The sequence below is a fragment of the Alosa sapidissima genome, chromosome 16, assembly GCF_018492685.1.
Source record: "Alosa sapidissima isolate fAloSap1 chromosome 16, fAloSap1.pri, whole genome shotgun sequence".
Classification (NCBI taxonomy): Eukaryota; Metazoa; Chordata; class Actinopteri; order Clupeiformes; family Clupeidae; genus Alosa; species Alosa sapidissima.
The window spans coordinates 23,102,696-23,121,978 of NC_055972.1; the positions used below are offsets into that span (position 1 = coordinate 23,102,696).

Consider the following 19,283-nt stretch of genomic DNA (forward strand, 5'->3'; position numbering starts at 1 on the left):
GACCAGTGTTTCTCAAACTTTTTCAGACCAAGGACCACTTAACCAATAAAAAAAACTTCCCAGACCACCAATCTAAAAAAAACAAACAGTAGACCTACTTCAACAGTATATTACACAGTAGGCCTACTCACTGAACCACTTTGCTTATTGTCTTTGCACCTTGCTTATTGTGTCAGAGGATTCATATGATTTAAACTGGCGTAGCTTACATAGGCAGTGTTGCAGAACTGTTTGGATTTACATACAAGTTGGTTGAATATTGCAAAAAACTCATCTATATTATATTTTACCACGTCTGCTTGCAGACCACTTGGGATAGCTTGCGGACCACACTTTGAGAAACACTGGCCTAGACCTTCAGTTAAGAAAAATTCTAATACAATTTGGAAGAAATTGAGTTGCAGGCAGTCGAAATTCTTAAAACAGGAACACCTCCAGGGCCGTAATGGCTCCCACACACAGTTGCGTGCGGTGCAGTGCTGGAGACGAATCCCGTCCATTTTACAAGGGCTTACGTCATCCGTCTTATGTCAACTGAATTGTGGGTCTGTTGCGTCACAACAGACACCCATTGGCATGCGTTGACGGAACGCAACTGTGTGTGGGAGCCGTTACACATCTTGTTCCAGCCATATGCTGCTTGGTGACATTACATAAAGTTTTTTATGATATCCAGTACTGTATGACTTGTATATGACTGCATTGTATGTAGGCCTACTACATACACTGCCATGCAGAAGCCAGACAAACAGTATTAGAGCCAGTGTAGTGTTTGTTTGACACACTCATAAAACCAATCTACAACCCCAAAACAGAAAAAGTTGGGACATTGTGTAAAATGCAAATAAAAACAGAATGTGATAATATACAAGTCTCGTAAACCCATATTTATCAGCAAAAAGGACATAGACAATATATCAAATGTTGAAAATGAAAATTTGGACTATTTCATGGAAAATATATGTTAATTTTGAATTTGATGCCAGCAACATGTTTCAAAATATGTTATAGTCAAATTTGTCATTTTCAACATTTGATATGTTGTCTGTGTCCTTTTTGCAACTAAATATGACTTTAAGAAAGTTGCAGATTATTACAATCTGTTTTGGGGTTGTAATAAGTGGTATGACTGGGAACATTATTTCATGGAAACTAATTTGTTGCGTCCATATTCACTGACTCTGTGGACTTACCTCACAAATAAAACTCAACTGTGAATATATATTTGACTCCACAAGTATGTTAAAATGAAAAGGATATTCGTTCGTTTTTCTGTTCCTTAAAGTAAAAAAGTTTTTTACTTTTTTGACTGAGAACATTTGATGAGAAAATCTTAGAGCCCTAACAAACCCATCCAGGTGTTACATGTTGACTATGCAGAGAACAAGGCAATTAAGGAAATGGCACAATGTGCCAAATATATTAGCATCCACAAATTAGTCAACTTTAACTTTAACAAAGGTTGCTGGACATTCAGGAAAGTAAATGACACAGGACAACTGTGAGAAATCTTGACGTGATGAATGTGCTTTTGTTTCTTTCCTAAATACTCTGTGACACCTTGCAGTTTTTTATCTGCCATTGATTCCACCTTTGTGTCTGTGAGGGCTGCTGGGGGTTAAAAGAGCTGACTGGGGACTCAAGAACTGCATGGGCGCAGGGCTGAGATCCTCTCCCATGATTGGAGGTGAGACCTGTCACGTGACGGAAAGGCACTGTGCAGATGTGTTGCCGGAGGCTGCTTATAGTGTCAACAAATGCACACACACACACACACACACACACACACACACACACACACAGCATCCAGCAGACCCATGCTTTGTGATGTATGTGTGTGAGATAGTGTGTGTATGTGTTTGTGTATACTGTATGCATTTGCACTGTGCCTGTTGGCTTATTGCAGACACCTGCCACCACAGAGAACCTGTCTGTCGTCTCTGTGTTTGTGCGTGTTTTTTTCCAAGCCAGCTGGTGCATTTGTGTGCAAAATATTGCACTGATGATGGGGGTAGGTCACCTACTTCTCTCTTTTTTTTAAAGAGACAGTAGAGCTAACCTGCTCCACTAAGCTAAAGAGTCAAGGACATTTGAGTCATAGTAGCCTATAGCTATAGCTTACACCTTGCTAATGCATGCTGATCTGACGAGAAAACCTTTGTATAAATGCATTATAACAAATGTTTTGCTGAACCCAAAATCCAAAACAGTGCATTAAGACCCTCTGATGAGGAGGTCTTTGTAAACCCCTTCAGGAAGCTATTAAGCTATCAGTATACTTAAGTATATATATCTTCCAATGACGTTTCATGCTGTGAAAGAAATGATATATATATAGATATATATATATATATATATATATATATATATATATAAACATTAACTACATGTTGCCATGAAGTTCTTTAAAACTGGGCTATCAGAGCTCCTTGGTAAATAGTTATTAGCAGAAAAAAAACTAATATTATTGGCTAGTTGCAGACTGGAAGAAAGACATAATGAGATTAGAATATTATTTAACATAGGCTACAACCAAAACATAATGTAGCCCAGGCTAAACGTGAAATCGCAAAATTATATTAGACCTGTATAAATTGTCCCGAATCACATTAGTATTAGTGTCAAATGGCGTGTGACTTATTAAACCTTGTCGGTGGGTCCAAACATTAAAACGGGGACTTTTTAACACGTGTGAGAGGAATAAGTCGCTCATTGGAAAGAATGTTTGAAATCGTTTTTAAGACTGAACAGCGCAAAGGTCATGAGGGCAAACGATGTGTGCGCTGAAGCGACAGAAAACGAATGCCCTTCATTGCTGCGAACGCTTATGTCTCTCATTGGTCAGTTTTCCGCATCGCTGACAGAAAAGGGGCCGGCCGAAACGGTGGAATCTACTTAGAAAAACTCGGCACTGACATACTGCCCAGTACGGGTGACAGCTACGGTACAGTCAGACGAGGAAGGAGTGCAGCCGCCCCCACCCTTTTCGTCTCAGTTGCCATCTTTCAAGGCTTTTTAGATTTACAGCATTACGTAATTACACACTTGCAAGAGTTCAAGTCGTCTCGTTGTGCTATTGCACCCTGTAATGGAGCGTCCTCAAAAAGGCAGTGAAGCGCCTTTTACCGGCTGAAGTTGAAGACACGGTAAAATAATAGGCTAACTATAAAAAAAAAGACAAAGAACATGGCGATTTTGTTCGAGCAGAAGATAACATCTGTTCTTTGCAGACTATCTGAGGCAAATGAAAGCGAGAAACCATAATCCTTCCTGATGTTTGAGTTCTTCTGGTAACGTAGGCTAGCAATGTCAGAAAGAGGTGGTGAACGCAGTCACAGACTCCGCTGAAGTTTCTGACAGTTTTCTAAAAAGTTCGTCCACGAAAGCAACAGCTGGGAGCTTGCAGTACATTTGGTGAGTAGGCAATGTTCGCGTTTATCAGTAGCCTAAGCTATAACTGGCAAAAAAACAGCTACAAAGCCATCGACTGTAAGTTATAGGCTACTGTATTGTTTCGATCTTGAAAAAAAAAAAAACAACTAGTGGGTCTTCAGAGACTCGCATTGGTATTAAATCTGTCAAAGACTGCCTTGCTTTCACACATGCAATGTAGCTTGTTCAGGAAATGGCTATAGCCTCGTCAAAGTTGATATTGCCTAAAATAAACCGGAGTGACTCATATGGTTATTTATGAGTTTTCCTGTATACATTAGTAGAAACTAATCATTTGACTCTTAATTTCACGCAACAGTGATTACTATGAAAGCTATGAATACTTACGAAGCACTCAGAAACCTTCCTCGAACATGTGAAAGAAGTAATTCACATTTTAACAGATTAAACAAAAGTGTTAAGTAACATTCTTTCATTTTTAGACAGTTTCTTTAAACATGGACGGAAGTCAACAATCTGTCAACAAGATTTTTTTTAATATTCTGATCTCCTAAAAGCATCCATTAGGCCGCTCTTATCTCTTAATGTGCACGTGTGGCTTTTCCCACAAAAGACAAACTTAAAAGAATCATTGCTAACATTATCCTCACTTAAGCCTAAATAAATGCAGCCGAGCTGGTGGTCAAATGTGTAGTGAAAAATAAAATATTATTTTAAAGAAATGGGTTATTCTTCAGCATGTTATCCATGATTGACTGAGGTAACTGCAAGTTAGGAAAGTTTGTATTGCAGCAGTCCTTCCTCTTATCTTGGACGTAAGGCCAGTACATGACTCCCAACTCTCTCTAGCCTTAGTAGTTGTGTTTACACATTATCTTTGCCATATTACTGTATACCACGGCCTGTACTCACTTTCACAGATTGTTGGATAAATAATTGCCCAGTAGTGTTAACAGGGGACATGCTGTATGTGTGTATCTGGCAGGGCTTCGACCTCTAGGCGACCTTTGATAGTCTGTGTGGTTAATCAGTGTAGCACAGCGCTACAGCTGGCTGGTTCTGTTACCTGCGGGATCGTGCTCGGAATGGAGCCGCCGTGTTTATCCGCCGGCTGGGCAGGAGCGCAGGGTGACCCCTCCCAAGGTCAATGGGCCTGTTTCTCTCCTGATGGCCTCTCCAGGGTCCTGCAAGATTCTTGGAAAAATAGGGAAAGAAAGAGAGAGAGGGGAGGGGTGGAGGGAGGGAGGGATATAGAGACTTAATGGAAAAGTTTTTTTTCTCCTTTCACACACGTCCTGGGGGTTGGGGATGTGGCTGATCAGATAGAGGGTGGAAATGCATGTGACTGCTTAGACATGGAGCTTCTCACTGGATCACACCAAAATAACATTGCTCTTGGGTAGACGTCTAGCCCCCAAAATATTTTGTGTCTTTAATTTTTTTTTAATAAAACGTGTATATATATATATATATATATATATATGTGTGTGTGTGTGTGTGTGTGTGTGTGTAAGTGTGTAAAAAAAACTCATTTGAAGGAATATTCATTCTTATTTAAGTCTTTTTTGCACTCTTTTTTTGCCCTGTTCCATTTGTTGCAGTACTACAGCACAAGGGCACATGCTGAATGCAGTCAGCAAGGGCAAAGAGGGTGGCCAGGCAGACGGTCAGAGGAGACGGGCTTTGGAGGAGGAAGGGTATTTTTTTAGGCAAAGCTGACCCTCAGTGTTCACATATGATCGTCCACATAAACAAAGGCTGCTATCCCCCGCACGTATCGCTCCCCTCGCTCTGGCCTTGTTTGTTTGCCCCATGGCAGCCGCGTCGGCCCGTTCCCCTCGCTCGACCAGGTGAAATCAAGGTCGTTCCCTCTCTCGCTAACACCATCAAAAGGAGGCCTGCGCCAATCTAAAGTTCTTGTCCTGCCCAGGCCTAGGCTGTTAGCGCAGATGCGGAGATAAAAGGGTACGGCAGAAGGGGGTGCAGGGCACCGGCTCTACGCCGGCACTGTGCGCTTGATTTTTCATTTTTCTCTCCTCTGCCTAAAAGAACAGTGGGATTTTTTGGTGTGTGTGTGTGTGTGTGTGTGTGGGCAGAATCTGGCGTCACGAGAGATGGGGCTCAGGTCTGATTTGAGGAAGAATGCTTTGATGATGAGGAAGCCCCATGATCGGAGAGGTGGGGGAAGGAGGGGTGCTTGATACACACACACACACACACACACACACATACAGTATATATACACACACACACACACCCCTTCGCATACTACAATGACACAATCATACACATATGCATCCTCTCTCACACACACATGCACACACACATTCACACAAGTGTGTTGGTGCATGGTGTTTTCGTGTGAACACAGCCAAAGCAGTGGAAGCTCAGCTGAGTCGGCCCCCTATGCACCTGAGCCCAGGAGAAGTTAAACCTGCAGCGCTGGCAGGGGGAAGAAAACACCAGCCATCTGGGTTCCTCTGCTGTCAGAGCTCCCTCTCCCGCTCCTCTCACTCTCCTCTGGCCAGACACCAGCATCTGTTTGATATCTGCACCACGAGAGGCAGAGGAGGGAGAAAAAGTGGACAGAGAGAGAGAGAGAGAGAGAGAGGGAGGGAGGGAGAGAGGGAGAGGAGGGAGACAAAAGAGAGGTAAGGAAATACGGAGTGAAGATGCACCCAAAGGAACAAAGAAAACGAGAGGGAGGGGGGAGGTGCGTGGGGGGGTGATCTGTCTCTGCCTGGCTGTGGTTTCAGGGGCTATTTGTGACCAGTGAAAAGATCCGCTGTGCCTAGCCGAGGACAGTCCGCCCTTCCCTCCCTTCTCATCTCCTGGCCTGGATGGTCAAGGGCTAGCCTCTCTGTGCTAGCTTACATCGATTGTTACAACTCCAGAACACTGTCTGAGGAAAGGAAAGAGAAAGAGAGAGAAAAGAAAGAGAGAGAGAGAGAAAGGAGTGCAGAGGGGAGGAGAGAGGGTAAGTGTAAAATGGGGAGGGGTTGGAGCAGGAGGAGTGGGTGGATGTTTGGTTGGGGGGGATTCCCACCAGCTTCTGGTCATGAATCCCTCACTGTGAAATCCTACCCCGCTAGGCCTCTTTACTATCTGTTAACAGTGCTTTGGGCTTTAATGGCAGCAATCAGACCACGAGAGAAAAGGAGGGAGAGCGGAAAAGAGAGAGAGAGTGTTAGTGGAGTAGGCAGTGGGTCGCTTGTCTGAAGCAGCCTGCTCTTTTGCTTTCTCAATCTCCCTCTTTCTTTCCCTCCCTCCACTCTCTCTCTCCCTCTCTCTCTTTCCCCCTCCCTTTCCCCTGCCTTACTGTGTGCTATACGGTTGCCAAGTGCTAAGAATCCTCGGAATGTGGGATTGCAGTGTTCTGATAAAGTTTGCTTTGTTCCCGCGGTGACCTGAACACTGGGAGGGATCCGGGACCCTGGGAGTCAGTCTGCAGCACAGGGCTGCACTGTGCACACTATTCCCTATAGACCCGGCTCCACACAGCCATAAATACTCTGTGCGCTACCCTCAGTGCAACAGGAAATACCCTCTGTGTACTTGTGTACTGCCATTAGTGTAAGAGTAAATACTCTTTGTGGGCAAGGGTACTTTCAAACCAGCAGTAAATACTGTACAAGTCACTCAGCACTGTTAGCTGTACAATAGAACATTAGTCTTCCTAACAATATATAAAGCATATATTTATATGTAATACTATATCATTTTAAATATATAAAAATAAATTGAAAACATCAAATTTTTCAAAAACAAGCCACTTTATATACAGAACCACTAACTTTTAGGTCAGACTACCAAATCCTGTACCATGTCAGCATATAGAACTATAGCGCACACACAAGGTTGGAGCATAGCGAATTTCCAGTTGTTTGCGTTAGTCATGCATATGGGCTATGAGCTGGTGGCGGTATGGGAAGCTTCTGTGCATGTTGTGACTTGAGTTAATGAAGGGAAGAGAGTGGAGAGACGGAGGGAGTGAGGGCTGTTCGCTGACACAAATGTCCTCCCCAGTGACCTTTCGTGTGTCACACGACCTTCACGTCATCAGATGACCGCCCCAGCTGACACAAGCAGGTCCGCAGTTAGGGAGTGTGTGTGTATTGTGTGTTGTGTGTGTGTTTGTGTCATGTATCTGTCATGTACCTTTGTGTGTGTGTGTGTGTGTGTGTGTTTTGAGGATTATGTACTGTTCTAGCTGTTTTGTGTGTATTTACAGTATGTGTGTGTGTGTGTGTTTGCATGGGACTGTGTGTGTTGTTGGCGTGTGTGTGTGTGTCAGAGATTGGGAGATGAGTTGTGTTGAGCTCAGGGCTTACAAGTAGAAATGCCGCCTCAGCCCTTGGAGGGGGCAGCCTGACGCGGTCACTTAGAGTGTAAACACAGAGATGCTCTCTTTGTGATTACACTACACTACAGAGGGCCAGGGGGAGGGCAGCGTGTGTGTGTGTGTGTGTGTGTGTGTGTGTGTGTGTGTGTGTGTGTGTGTGTGTGTGTGTGTGTGTGTGTGTGTGTGTGTGTGTGTGTGTGTGTGTGTGTGAGGGTGAATGCAAGGTAATCTATGCCTGTGTGTTGCACAGGTGTGTGTATGTATGTTTGGTATTGATTGAATGATTGTGGTGTGGTGTGGGTTTGTGTGTGTGTGTGCCTGCATGTGTTTGTTTCAGGAAAGAGAGTGTGTGTGTGTGTGTGTGTGTGTGTGTGTTAGAAGAGGTCTTTAGGGACACTTTGCGTGTGAAGCCTAATCAGATGGGAACTCTGTGGGAGCGTCGGCAAAACAAGCGGCGTCCGCTGTCTCTCCGCCACCACTGTTTTCACTGTAAATATGGCATTTCTGCCTGCTGTGAGGGTTCTCCCCACACACACACACACACACACACACACACAGAGAGAGAGAGAGAGAGAGAGAGAGACACACACACGCAAACACACACACTGAGATATACTTACCATGAGATAGATAACAAGATGGACACAGACATGCTTACGCATAGATTCATTCACACACACATAGACACACAAATACACAATGCTTAATACAGAAAAAATATATTGTATTTCTCCCTCAGACCCTCATATATATATATATATATATATATATATATATATATATATATATATATATATATATATATATATATATATATATATATATATATATATATATATACATACACACACACACACACACACACACAAACTGAAGGGTAGAGGTAAAAAGACAGTGTCGAGTTGTCATGCTTATGAAGGAGCTCTTGAGAAAACAGTCAATCAATTTGACATTCTTTTGGACATCACAGAGACAGTTTTATCATTCTTAAATAGTTCAAGGCAAGTTCAAGTGTAAAATTCAGTTCTCATGATGCTGTTGGCTAGAATCATAGCAGCGTATGTCATGTGTTGGATCTTGTATTCTCTGAGGAGTCCAGAGATTGAGGTGGTTCCCAGCTCTGTGCCATGTCAATTTTTAAGTCAACAAAAAATTTAGATTCATACGACACTAAACCACCAGCCCCGACAAACATGCACTATTTCTGGCATTGGTATATAACATAAGGAATCTGTGTTTGATGTATGGTGCTACACAAATGAAGAAAAATTATGTAAGGGTGCTACACAAAAATGATGTAAGGGTGCTACAAAAATGAAGAAAAATGACTAAACATTGCTGGTCATGTTTGGGAAGCACAAGTAGAGCTGGTGGAGGCATGGGAAGTTTTTGTGCATGTTGTGACTTGAGTTGGCCATAAACGCTTGGTCAAATTCAAGACTCTTTTCCTCAGTAGTTCTGTGTTGGTGGAATCAGTTGCCCAGTGCTCTCCGTTCCTGTGATAGTTTTGGGTCTTTCAAGAGGGGTTTAAAGGCATATCTGTTCTGCATGCACTTAGTTAATTAAGTGTTTCTTAATGAGTCATGGTTTGTATATTATAGTATAGTATATGGAAGTAATTGTTTATTTTCATAGTTTATTTTCATTAGGCTATTGATTGCATTGACAATATTGTTTATTATTGCTTTTTTTCCTTAATGTAGATTTACCAACTTTTTAAAACTGTTCACTGTTAATTTAACTATTGTAAGTCGCTTTGGACAAAAGCATCTGCCCATCCCACAGAATGTAGCGGTTGATATTATCAGTACATTGCGGAGGCCTTTTCTTACTCATTGACAGTTCTGAGCTATTCGAGGGCACCACATAGTCCGCACTGAGTCACATTTTGATGTAGCTAGCTTGAAAGTTTCAGCTGGGTTTTTATTTTTTTTTCCCTTTGTGGTTAAGTTACGACACACACACACACACACACAGAGCTACTCACACACACGCACACACACACAGACACACCCCTGCGTGTGATGGGACTGGTGGGGGGGGGGGGGTGCCTGAGGCCAGTGGCTGGTTGTGGTTGTTGTCTGGGGGGAGAGAGTGCTTCTGGGGGCCGGCCCCAGAGCAGCTGGCAGTCTCAGCTACTGTAAACATCCTTGACTGGAAGCTGGTGCTCTAGATGGGGCTTTCAGTCGGATGTTTGCAGCAGCCAACTGCTATTACCCACGGAGACTTAACAGGGCAAAATATCCCTTAATAATATTATAATATTATGATAATAATAATAATTTTATAATATACAACAAATTATTAATTTGTTTTGCTAATCTGTCTTGTGACGGTAAATGTTCTTACCTTTTTTCTGTAGATGGGTGATGTTATTTAAACATTTCCACTCCTGGTACTGATGTGTCAGGTGATTTACTCTCCATATGTTTAAAAAATGGCCTGTGTGAAAACTTGAGTTTTTTTTTTTAATACATTGTCCTATTGTCCTTGATGGTCCACATAGTGGTGTTGTTTTAAAGTTTAGAGCCTCACCTCTTTAACATTTGCAGTTCTGTGTGTGTATGTGTGCGAGCGTGTGTGCATTTGTTCATGCGTGTGTGTGTGTGTGTGTGTGTGTGGTGTCTGGGGGCGTTGTGGCCTGGAGCCTGAGAGGTGTTTGGGGAGGTGGGCGCTGTGCCCCATGGGGTCCTATTGACACCCCCCGAGACCTCGCAGACACTGGAGCCCAACGGTAAGACCCAATCCAGCATGTGTGTCAGATTAACACATCATGTGTATGTCAAAACACACTGAGAGACAGGCGGCTTTACACACACACACACATACACACGGACAAAGATACACCCGCACACACTCAAAAGTCACACACACATACACATACACACACATTCCTCCATGGCACCTACCGAGTGCTAAGCCCTGGATTACCACCCCAGCCCCTGGCTTCTCAGCATATCAAAGAGCCGGGATACACGGCCCGCTATCCCAACCGCCACCACAGCCGGACCAGGGCTTCTCACTTTCCTATCTGCTGGGGTGCTGCCACACACACACACACACACACACACACACACACACACACACACACACACACACACACCACTGAGATTCAAAAACAAATACACACCATAGGCACATACTGTATACAAACACATATAAACACAAAGATTAAAACACATGCTGCTTTAGGCAAGGCATAGCCAAAATTATTGACATCCCACCAATACATTGAATTGCTTTCTTGTGCTGCTGAGCTAAGCAGCGGACATGGTAATGATAGAAGTGGGCAGGGAACAAGAGAGAGAGAGAGAGAGACAGGCGGGTGAGTTGGACAACGCGTCTGCGGTGACGGGCGGAGGGGGGCCTCTCGCCATTTCAAAGCCCTGTAACCGAGCTCAGAAAAGCAATCTCATGTATCAGCCCGCATGATGGATGTGCCAGCGGGAGATCGTATGGAATTGCACATAAACACACACTCACATGCAGCCCTGCTGCCTCAATACATGTTGTGTTTGTCTCGCATTAGGGCCATATTGTACCACGTCAGTTATAGGCTTACTGTGTTTTACACTTTAAAGGTACTCACAAGAATCATTACATTGTCAGTAGATATAGCTCTTTGAATATAGTTTTTGCCTGTTGTTAATCCTTCACCTCCATTGTGTACTGGTGGGATAAGCCACGAGAAGTTTGCTATTTACAACAGCAGAGTAAAATATAAATATATCGCGACTCTAAAGGGAGCTCTACAGTCATCAAAAATACCTAAACATGCATAGTGGACCTTTAACACAGGCAGCGGGTGACTATGCAACTATGTGCACCTGTCTGTTTGTGTGAAAGGGAGATTTGATCGTAGCAGAGTAGAGATTTGTCTGACACTCTGATGCGAGCAGTGATGAGACTGAGAGAGAGAGAGAGAGAGAAGGCTCAGAAGGAAGGCTTGGCTAAAGCCACTCAGCTGATGATGTTCGGTGGGCTTGAAGATCAGTTCCAACAAGAATGCGGTCACTAGCCTAGCCCTAGCTTTTTTTTTTATTGTTATTATTACATTCTCAATATGGAGCTGGTACTCCAGGCCTGTGCTCCAGGGAGCAACACTGTCCGTGCCCAGTCGAATGTTTTTATTCCTAGAGAGTATTATTCCTCTGGGCTGCCGGCTGAGCTAACCGCAGGCCGTGTAAATCATGAGTGGCAGGCTCTTTGTGGGACACGGGTGCCCTCCTGCACCCTAATCGCTCCTGCACCCTAATCGCTTTCAGCACAATGGACAGCTCTCTGAGGATGACACACTGCTTGCTGGTGGTGCCCAGGTCCCTGGGACTGTGTCCCCACATGTCCACTGGGACTGTGTGTGTGTGTGTGTGTGCGTGTGTGTTAGTGAGAGAGAGATCATTGAATGAATACTTACTGAGTTGCAAGCCCCCTCTGTAATTCATTATGAAGAAGTGGACTAACTAACTTAAAAACATGTTCAAGAGTTAAGTTAAAAACAGATTTGTTTGTGTGGTATGCGGGGGTGTACAGTAAGCAGAGATTCAGAAGTGGGTGTAAAGTCCGAAACTAAATCATATCATGTCTGGTGAATAGGCTTAGCTATATTGTGAACAATGGTGCATAGGTCACTATACACCGGAACAAATCACCAAAGAAATAGTCATACAAAGCCACAAATGGTACACCTGTAGGTCACTTGCACTTTGTCATTTTTTCCCCCTGGTATGTTTGCAGTCATGGGATGTAGGCTATTCAGATTCTATTTCATGACTTCTGACTAGTTTGATATTATGGATGCAATAGGGTTATATGGATTACAGATAATACCTTTTACAACATAATTAGGTTTTTCCCTTCCTTGCAATAAATAAAATTAAACCAATCAGATTAAATCAGATTTGTATATAAAAACATGTGATGTCCATTGAGCCAATTTAATGGCTGGTATGAATGAAACACAATACACAGATATCCTGCTATGTCCCTGCTGCATTTAAATAAAGAAAGTGAGACTTGAAATATGTTACAACCATAATGCTTATATTTATTGGTAAAGCTCTTAAAGGTTTTTGAACCCTGAAATACTTTACTATACTGAAACATGTAAAGCATGCTTTGTGTATTTCAGGGTTCAAAAACCTTTAAGAGCTTTACCAATATATATACAAAATACACAAAGCATGTCTTTAAATGTATAAAAATCATCTGATTAAGTGTAGTTGTTTCCACATAATTCCTTATGAATTGAATGGTGTTCTTATTGTGTGTGAGAAAGAAGCATCCCCCCCGAATCCTAATCTTTTGTCACGCTTGTCACCAGGGATGAGGGGGGCTACAGTACGTGTGTTAACACACAGGGAGTCATTTGTGTGAGAGTTTGCTCTCGGAGAGGCGAGGCAAAAGGATGAGCCTCTTCAGTGGCCCACTCTTGTACTCCTCCTTTCATCCCACCATTTCTCTTCTCCTCCATCTCTCTTCTCTTCTTTTTTTTTCTTCTCTTGTCTTGTGTTGCTGTGTTTTTTTCATACCGTTCCTTTCATTGTCCCTCACTCTCCGTCCACTCCCACCCTTAATCTTGCCCCCCCCCCCCCCCCCCCCCTCTCTCTATTTCTCTTTCCCTCTCTAGCTCATCATCCCCTTCTCTCTGCCCATGGATTGGCTCCATGTCTGATGACTTTACCCAGAGGAATTGCTGGTTGATGAGAGAGAAAGACAGAAAAGTGGTAGAGAGAGAGAGAGAGTGAGTGTGTGAGAGAGAAAGAAAAAACAAAAAAGAGGACAGAGAGAGAGAGAAAGTAAGTGAGAGAGAGTCCTCTTTTCCAGTCGTAGGAAATGGGTCTGAAGAATGCAGAAAGCCCCCATTCAGTGGCGGCCCTCGGTGACTGGGAGCGGCCACATCCTCGGGGGGAGAGTAAGGGGGGCAGGAGAGTGGGAGATGGTGGGGGGTTGCTGCCTGGACACTGGCCAAGGAGCTCCAGGGTAACTGCTCAGATGATGCTGGTCCGTGGGAGCGTCCAGCCCCAGCCCAACAGGGTTGCCGGTTCGAGCCCCGACCAGTAGGCACGGCTGAAGTGCCCTTGAGCAAGGCACCTAACCCCTCACTGCTCCCTGAACGCCGCTGTAGCAGGCAGCTCACTGCTACGGGATTAGTGTGTGCTTCACCTCACTGTGTGTTCACTGTGTGCTGAGTGTGTTTCACTAATTAACGGATTGGGATAAATGCAGACACCAAATTTCCCTCACGGGATCAAAAGAGTATATATACTTATACTATACTTATATTTAAACAGACCCCCTTCCTTCCCTACACACAGGGCCCAGACTGGGCACTCACTCTGGTCTGGTCAGTGCCTTGGTCCAGTAGATCCAGATAGCCTCGGCTGTGTTGCTCAATCGTAACAGACACAGACAGACACCAAAATCAGATAACAGTGATAATAGTTTTTCTACTGTAAGATTTACTCATGCTGGCTAGTTGGCAACACAGAAGTGTTGGAAAGTCTGTTTTGAGTCAGTAGGAAGAAGACAAAAAAAATGGGCTCGTCTAGGAGGAGGTTCTGTAGACGCTCTAATCCCCAAATTGCCTCCATGCAGATGGGATGGTCTGAGTGGCGTGGGACTGGTGCCCTGGAGGACTGGTGGAAGAAAACTCTCCTACTCTCTCTCTTTCTCTATATCTCTCTTTCTTTCTCTCTCTGTATCTATCTCTCACTCACTCACTCACTCACTCACTCACTCTCTCTCTCACTTACTTTCTCCCACACTCTCTCTATCTCATTCTCTCGCTCTCTCTCTCTCTCCTCAGTTGCTTTCCCTCATATTCCTTTCATCACTCTCCTCTGTTCACTTCACTCAATTCTCATGCTCCTCTAGTGTTCTTCTTTCCTAAGAATTAAGTTATGCTTGCCAGGTTATGCTGCTAATTCTTGCTCCATGGAAATAAAATAGAATAATCACATCTTTTGTCATAAGACAGTGACTTTGTGACCGTTCACTAGATTCATCTCCAAGAATAGTCATATGTCATTAGGATGGTGTGTATTTGTGTATTTGTGTGGTTGTGTGTGTGTGTGCCTGTGTGCAGTCCATGAGTGAGATATATTAAGTGCACTACTGGGTAGCAGTAAGCTGAAATAAATGTGGTTTTACAGTACAGCTTCCTGCGAGGATATGCCAGGGTCAAATGAGTGTCATATCCCAGCATGCACTACGTCTCTATTCAGGGTCTATTCTTATTCTGTGTGCACACAACCAAATCCAGAAGTCTCTTTGTTTTAACTGTGAGTAGATTTGAGTATTTCATCTGTGAAGCTTTGAGAGGAGTGGCATTAAGAGTCAGTTGGAAAAATCTTACTGTGTACCTGCAGGTTGGTGCCAGAAGGTGTCTTTTTGGTGGATAGAAGCTCCTGTCTCTTCTCCTCCGTATTGTACTTGACGGGTTGTTCTCCAGCACACCGGCTCTTCTCGCTTCCTGTCCCTCTGGGAGTGACCTTTGACCTTGTGCGAGCTTCAGGAAGTGTAAACATCCTACACTCTCAGCTGGAGCTGAGCAGGAGGCTGGGAGTGGGGTGTTTGCTCTCCCTGGCTCGGGAATGCAGCGCACAGGACGGGATACAGCCTCTCTCTCTCTTTCTCTTTCTCTCTCTCTCTCATTCGTTTTTTCTCTTCCCGGAAAGGGCCCGGAAACGCAGGAAATGGGCTGGGCAGGTTTCTGAGATCTGGGTCGAGCTGCTTTGTGCTTCCGTAGGTGATGTATGGGGCACAGGGACACCACTGGCATGCACTCCCACCCACTTTCACTAGTGTTCATACCACACATACACACACACACAGACGCACACACACACACGCACACACACACACGCACACACACACACACTTTTTATATCCATACAGAGACACAGGCACACTCACACAGTCTCTTAGAGACAGCACACACATGCTCAAACAATAGACACACGTACACACCCACACGAATAATTGACCACAGACTACCAAGTTTTGTACCAGGCTGGTATGTAATCACATATAAGTCACCTTCCATTTTGATTTCTGCCAAATGCAGTGTACAGTACTGTACATCATGTACTTCCTTCTGAGTGCAGTAACGTTAGGGCTTTTGCTGGGGCTGTATGGTGCTGTAGGGCTTTACATAGAGGTGGCCTGTGGACTGGTGATTTACGAGATTCTTGTTTCTGGTGTTTTGGTACTGGGCGGCACCATCAGTAAGGAGCTCCAGGCCCGGTCTGGAGGACAAAGCGGCTGCCTTTGAGGCTCTCTGACCCGGGTGTGGTGTGACCCAAGACAGGCCGCGTCCAGCCGGCACCGGGGCCCTCCTGGCCAATCAGAGCGAGCCTGGCTGCCGTGGAGTGAACGCACAGGAAGTGGCTATTTACGTCGGCTGCGGGGCCAGAGAGCGCCACCCTGCCGCTGGGAGAGGCCCTTCCTCCACACCCCCCCCCCCACACACACACACACAACCCCCGAATCCGCTGAGGGAGCTGAAGAGGGTGGGGGGTGGATGGGGTTACAGGTTACACCCTGCTGCCAACCACTCCATGTGTACGGCATAATGACCTCTGACCCCCAACGAGAGCCTACACCCACATTCTGATGTATGCTGGCACCATCTATTCACTGACCTTGACTCTCTTTCTCTCTCTCTCTTCCTGTCATTCTCTCACTCTCTACTCTCCCATGTTCAAAATGTAGGTCAGACCATTTTCGGCAGCCACCCACTCACGCTGCTCCTATGTGTATACTTAAGGCCCATTGAAAAAAAGTTGGATATGTAGTTCCGTAAATGGCCACAAGGTGGAGCACATAAAGCATTCTGGAAAGGCCCTCTGCATTGTGTAGTTTGCTGAATTAATTAATACATAGCATATGTGTGTTCACATTTGTTTGCCTAATTGATTAGTTATTTTATCTGATGTCTCCTAGCAATAGAAGGTGATTCTAATGCAGGATTCCAACATCCAACAAAATGTTCCTTGGACTTTTTGTTGGTTGCTATCAATGTTAGACATACAAACATTTTTGTGATCATTTTGGATATCTGATTTAAAGTCTGCAGAAGCAGACTTTACATCTTGTTAGCATCAGTCACTGGTATATGAACCAAGCTTACAATAAATGGTGGCAGATGTCCACCAGGGGGAGCCAGAGTACCAGGGCTCTTGGATGGAGGCGATCCTCATGCGTGTCAGCAGCAGATGGGATGTAACATTTTCTTAATGTGGCAACTGAGAAATGCATTCAACCATGCTAAACAGCAACACTGATCTCTCTCTCTTTCTCCCTCTCTCTCTATCTCTCTGTACATTTTCTGACTCATAGTTTGTTTTTCTCTTGCCAGTCTCTGTTTTTGTGTCATTTCTGTAAGAAGTGACCACTTTGTCCACACACACACACACACACACGTGACCCTGAGATCATAAATACCCTGACAGAAACGAGTATGACTAACATACTCATAGTAATGCATTTCCATTCTCCCTCTGATTGTGTCCCCCAGGTTTTTTGTGATTGGACGAGGCAGATTGCTGAGAATTCCCCCAGCAGGCAGTTGACATCTAAGGCAAATAAACGTTGTGGAAGTTGTGCCTGAAAAGACTGTAAATGCACACACTCTACACACACACACGCACACACACTGTGCTCTTACATAACTGCTTTTTGAGCTGCCTCTCTTAAAGTGTCTCAGAGGAGCATGCCGTATCTGTAGTACACAAACTGATCACAGCTGAGGGGCCGCCCGCCACACAGTGCTGTCCTTACGTCACCCTGGCTGGCATCCAGATTAGGTCAGATTGCACTGAATGAAACCTTTCATCAGACATTTCGTCTGATAATCTGGTATGTGGGACCTGTATCTCAACCAGCAACTGAGCAAGTGGTGGTAACATCTGACTAGCTGTTTACTTTCAACTTAGTTCTGTACTACCCACTTACCTCTCTTACAACTGCTGTAAAACACACACACACCACTCATATTTTGACTTTTCTAGTTTCTAGTTGAGCAAAAAAGTCACAAGGTGGCTTCAAGTCACAAGTCCACAGGTGGCTAGTCCTCCTGCACACACACACATGACAAAGAGAAAGGTAAGTGGTAGATTGGCAGGTGGGGAGTTGCATCTCCTAATCTGTGCCTGCATGTGAAGATTATTTTCAGTTGGTCTGTGTTGTATCTTTGTATTATTTATAATGTGTGTATCATTTTATGATGTGTGTATTTGGGGGCTAATCTGATGTCGATGTGAGCATCCCTGAGCCAATAAAAAAAGCATTTCAATGACATTGAGTGTAAAACCTCATTCTTTCTCTATGTGTGTGTGTGTGTAGGGGGGCGGGGGGTATTTTGGGTTGGACAAGATGTTGGTCAAAACTCCCACACAGTCTGTGTGACCCTGTATAGTGTGTGGTCTGGTTTCAGGGGATGCACGTTCTTGCTCTTGCTCTCGACTGCAGGAGGAAGTGAAACTGTTGGGTTTGTTTACTTCCCTCTGTAGACTCTGAACAACTTGTAAATCCTCCACCCATACCCGCTCAACACTTCTCAGGGCACGAGGGGTGTGTGTGTGTGTGTGTGTAAGACACAGAGCAAAAGAGAGACTGACACCTACTGCTGATAACTTGGTGTCTACGTGTGTGTGTTTACCCTGCAAGCAATGAGTAAATGTCACAGCCACAAATACCTTGAGATATGAACTTGGAAATGTACAAACTGTGAGACATATGACTTACAGGGAGTCTTAATGCTGAAAGACATGACTGACAATCTTCATACCAAACACACACACATTCATGAACGTGTTCAAATAAGGCTGATGCAAGGAGATGTCTGTGGTGTTAACATCAGGTATTCTCTCACACACATAAACATTTATACTGTTTCAGAGCAGATTTGCAGGGACAGCAGATTAACGATGAAGCCTCCTCACAGAACACTGATTTAAAAACATTTCTCCCAGAATGCAAACCCTATCCTGCCCCTCTCTCTCTCTCTCTCTCTCTCTCTCTCTCTCTCTCTCTCTCTCTCTCTCTCTCTCTCTCTCTGTCCTTTTCTGTGGCACTCTGTTTGCGTGACTGCTCTATGAGATTGAATAAAGTTGTGAAATAAAATTGTAAAAGGAGAACACAAGGAGCACAAGCTCCTTAGGAGATGTCTGGTATTAATCCCCAACCTACACTCACACACGCACACCTGTCTTCTGTCCTCTATCATTTCAAAAGCAGTAGTTCCTGAAAAAAAACCCCAATGTTTAGTTTCTCACCTGACAGCAGTGTGACAATGAGCCTAATATATCAGTTGTTTCCAACTGTACACATGATTCTCCCCTGATAGAGAATTAACACATACAGTGAACTGATATGGAAACAGGAATTTCCTCCTGTAGTAAACTTCAAAGGGGAAGTGCTCTATTCAATACACAAGCGTATACATGTATTAGTGCTCAACAAGGTCTGTATTAAGCATCATTTCACATGTATGAGGTTTTATTGAACAATGTTGATGGTTTTTGTTAATTTCTTATTCTTAATCAAA

At 44.2% G+C, this 19,283-nt stretch overlaps 1 long non-coding RNA gene across 1 annotated transcript; it reads left to right on the top strand.

Annotated features, from left to right (window-relative positions):
* Positions 1 to 2,943: 2,943 nt before the first annotated feature.
* LOC121684809 lies at positions 2,944 to 18,034 on the top strand. Its single transcript, XR_006023201.1, has 2 exons — positions 2,944 to 3,414; positions 17,253 to 18,034. It is a non-coding gene; the product is annotated as an uncharacterized LOC121684809 (long non-coding RNA).
* The last annotated feature ends 1,249 nt before the right edge of the window (positions 18,035 to 19,283 follow it).